Source organism: Mixophyes fleayi, unplaced genomic scaffold, assembly GCF_038048845.1.
Source record: "Mixophyes fleayi isolate aMixFle1 unplaced genomic scaffold, aMixFle1.hap1 Scaffold_3633, whole genome shotgun sequence".
Lineage (NCBI taxonomy): Eukaryota > Metazoa > Chordata > Amphibia > Anura > Limnodynastidae > Mixophyes > Mixophyes fleayi.
This window is the reverse complement of record NW_027447624.1, coordinates 25,001-27,955: the sequence shown is the minus strand read 5'-3', so window position 1 is coordinate 27,955 and position 2,955 is coordinate 25,001. Positions and strand designations below refer to the sequence as shown.

At 46.3% G+C, this 2,955-nt stretch overlaps 7 non-coding genes and 6 pseudogenes across 7 annotated transcripts; all 13 read left to right on the top strand.

The window, feature by feature from the left end:
* On the top strand, positions 1-113 carry LOC142132696 (5S ribosomal RNA; annotated as a pseudogene; the record flags this gene model as incomplete).
* Positions 114-194: 81 nt separating this feature from the next.
* LOC142132682 (5S ribosomal RNA) lies at positions 195-313 on the top strand. Its single transcript, XR_012686627.1, has one exon. It is a non-coding gene; the product is annotated as a 5S ribosomal RNA (ribosomal RNA).
* Positions 314-393: 80 nt separating this feature from the next.
* LOC142132702 (5S ribosomal RNA) lies at positions 394-512 on the top strand. The gene has a single exon (XR_012686629.1). It is a non-coding gene; the product is annotated as a 5S ribosomal RNA (ribosomal RNA).
* An 81-nt stretch (positions 513-593) lies between these two features.
* On the top strand, positions 594-712 carry LOC142132721 (5S ribosomal RNA). The gene has a single exon (XR_012686646.1). It is a non-coding gene; the product is annotated as a 5S ribosomal RNA (ribosomal RNA).
* Positions 713-793: 81 nt separating this feature from the next.
* LOC142132713 (5S ribosomal RNA) lies at positions 794-912 on the top strand. Its single transcript, XR_012686639.1, has one exon. It is a non-coding gene; the product is annotated as a 5S ribosomal RNA (ribosomal RNA).
* Positions 913-992: 80 nt separating this feature from the next.
* LOC142132656 (5S ribosomal RNA) lies at positions 993-1,111 on the top strand (annotated as a pseudogene).
* A 429-nt stretch (positions 1,112-1,540) lies between these two features.
* Positions 1,541-1,659, top strand: LOC142132730 (5S ribosomal RNA). Its single transcript, XR_012686655.1, has one exon. It is a non-coding gene; the product is annotated as a 5S ribosomal RNA (ribosomal RNA).
* Positions 1,660-1,741: 82 nt separating this feature from the next.
* LOC142132727 (5S ribosomal RNA) lies at positions 1,742-1,860 on the top strand. The gene has a single exon (XR_012686652.1). It is a non-coding gene; the product is annotated as a 5S ribosomal RNA (ribosomal RNA).
* Positions 1,861-1,939: 79 nt separating this feature from the next.
* Positions 1,940-2,058, top strand: LOC142132647 (5S ribosomal RNA; annotated as a pseudogene).
* Positions 2,059-2,139: 81 nt separating this feature from the next.
* On the top strand, positions 2,140-2,258 carry LOC142132747 (5S ribosomal RNA; annotated as a pseudogene).
* Positions 2,259-2,494: 236 nt separating this feature from the next.
* LOC142132704 (5S ribosomal RNA) lies at positions 2,495-2,613 on the top strand. Its single transcript, XR_012686631.1, has one exon. It is a non-coding gene; the product is annotated as a 5S ribosomal RNA (ribosomal RNA).
* An 81-nt stretch (positions 2,614-2,694) lies between these two features.
* On the top strand, positions 2,695-2,813 carry LOC142132629 (5S ribosomal RNA; annotated as a pseudogene).
* Positions 2,814-2,892: 79 nt separating this feature from the next.
* The window catches only part of LOC142132660 (5S ribosomal RNA), a 119-nt pseudogene continuing 56 nt past the window's right edge, over positions 2,893-2,955 (top strand).

Genomic DNA, 2,955 nt, shown 5'->3' with positions numbered 1-2,955 from the left:
TACCACACCACCCTGAACAAGCCCAATCTCGTCTGATCTTGGAAGCTAAGCAGAGCCGGGCCTGGTTAGTACTTGAATGGGAGACCACCTGGGAATACCAGGTGCTGTAGGCCTTTTTTTCTTCTCTCTTGTTCCGGCTTCCTTCAATGCTGTTTTCTAGATGTATAAGAGATGTAGGTCAATAGGAAAACAATACCTACAGCCACACCACCCTGAACAAGCCCAATCTCATCTGATCTTGGAAGCTAAGCAGGGACGGGCTTGGTTAGTACTTGGATGGGAGACCACCTGGGAATACCAGGTGCTGTAGGCTTTTTTTTTTCTCTCTTGTTCCGGCCTCCTTCAATGCTGGTTTTGATATGTATAAGAGATGTAGGTCAATAGGAAACCAATACCTACAGCCACACCACCCTGAACAAGCCCAATCTCATCTGATCTTGGAAGCTAAGCAGAGCCGGGCCTGGTTAGTACTTGGATGGGAGACCACCTGGGAATACCAGGTGCTGTAGGCCTTTTTTTCTTCTCTCTTGTTCCGGCTTCCTTCAATGCTGGTTTCTAGATGTATAAGAGATGTAGGTCAATAGTAAAACAATACCTACAGCCACACCACCCTGAACAAGCCCAATCTCGTCTGATCTTGGAAGCTAAGCAGAGCCGGGCCTGGTTAGTACTTGGATGGGAGACCACCTGGGAATACCAGGTGCTGTAGGCCTTTTTTTCTTCTCTCTTGTTCCGGCTTCCTTCAATGCTGGTTTCTAGATGTATAAGAGATGTAGGTCAATTGTAAAACAATACCTACAGCCACACCACCCTGAACAAGCCCAATCTCGTCTGATCTTGGAAGCTAAGCAGGGACGGGCCTGGTTAGTACTTGGATGGGAGACCACCTGGGAATACCAGGTACTGTAGGCCTTTTTTTTTTCTCTCTTGTTCCGGCTTCCTTCAATGCTGGTTTTGAGATAATAAGAGATGTAGGTCAATAAGAAACCAAAACCTACAGCTACACATCTCTAAACAAGCCCAATCTCGTCTGATCTTGGAAGCTAAGCAGGGCCAGGCCTGGTTAGTACTTGGATGGGAGACCACCTGGGAATACCAGGTGCTGTAGGCTTTTTTTTTTTTCTCTCTTGTTCCGGCTTCCTTTAATGCTAGTTTTTAGATGTATAAGAGATGTAAGTCAATAGGAAACCAATACCTACAGCCACACCACCCTGAACAAGCCTGATCTTGGAAGCTAAGCAGAGCCGGGGTTGGTTAGTACTTGGATGCGAGACCACCTGGGAATACCAGGTGCTGTAGGCTTTTTTTTTTCTCTCTTGTTCCGGCCTCCTTCAATGCTGGTTTTGAGATGTATAAGAGATGTAGGTCAATAGCAAACCAATACCTACAGCCACACCACCCTGAACAAGCCCAATCTCGTCTGATCTTGAAAGCTAAGCAGGTCCGGGCCTGGTTAGTACTTTTTTTTTCTCTCTTGTTCTGGCTTCCTTCAATGCTGGTTTTAAAATGTATAAGTGATGTAGGTCATTAGGAAACCAATACCTACAGCCACACCACCCTGGACAAGCCCAATCTCGTCTGATCTTGGAAGCTAAGCAGGGCTGGGCCTGGTTAGTACTTGGATGGGAGACCACCTGGGAATACCAGGTGCTGTAGGCCTTTTTTTTTCTCTCTCTTGTTCCGGCTTCCTTCAATGCTTGTTTTTAGATGTATAAGAGATGTAGGTCAATAGAAAAACAATACCTACAGCCACACCACCCTGAACAAGCCCAATCTCGTCTGATCTTGGAAGCTAAGCAGGGCTGGGCTTGGTTAGTACTTGGATGGGAGACCACCTGGAAATACCAGGTGCTGTAGGCTTTTTTTTTCTCTCTTGTTCCGGCCTCCTTCAATGCTTGTTTTGAGATGTATAAGAGATGTAGGTCAATAGGAAACCAATACCTACAACCACACCACCCTGAACAAGCCCAATCTCATCTGATCTTGGATGCTAAGCAGAGCCGGGCCTGGTTAGTACTTGAATGGGAGACCACCTGGGAATACCAGGTGCTGTAGGCCTTTTTTTCTTCTCTCTTGTTCTGGCTTCCTTCAATGCTGTTTTCTAGATGTATAAGAGATGTAGGTCAATAGGAAAACAATACCTACAGCCACACCACCCTGAACAAGCCCAATCTCGTCTGCTCTTGGAAGCTAAGCAGGGCTGGGCCTGGTTAGTACTTGGATGGGAGACCACCTGGAAATATCAGGTGCTGTAGGCTTTTTTTTTTCTCTTGTTCCGGCCTACTTCAATGCTGGTTTTGATATGTATAAGAGATGTAGGTCAATAGGAAACCAATACCTACAGCCACACCACCCTGAACCAGCCCAATCTCGTCTGATCTTGAAAGCTAAGCAGGTCCGGGCCTGGTTAGTACTTTTTTTTTCTCTCTTGTTCTGGCTTCCTTCAATGCTGGTTTTAAAATGTATAAGTGATGTAGGTCATTAGGAAACCAATACCTACAGCCACACCACCCTGGACAAGCCCAATCTCATCTGATCTTGGAAGCTAAGCAGAGCCGGGCCTGGTTAGTACTTGGATGGGAGACCACCTGGGAATACCAGGTGCTGTAGGCCTTTTTTTCTTCTCTCTTGTTCCGGCTTCCTTCAATGCTGGTTTCTAGATGTATAAGAGATGTAGGTCAATAGGAAAACAATACCTACAGCCACACCACCCTGAACAAGCCCAATCTCATCTGATCTTCGAAGCTAAGCAGGGCCGGGCCTGGTTAGTAATTGGATGGGAGACCACCTGGGAATACCAGGTGCTGTAGGCCTTTTTTTTTCTCTCTTGTTCCGGCTTCCTTCAATGCTGGTTTTGAGATTATAAGAGATGTAGGTCAATATAAAACCATTACCTACAGCTACACATCTCTGAACAATCCCAATCTCGTTTGATCTTGGAAGCTAAGCAGGGCC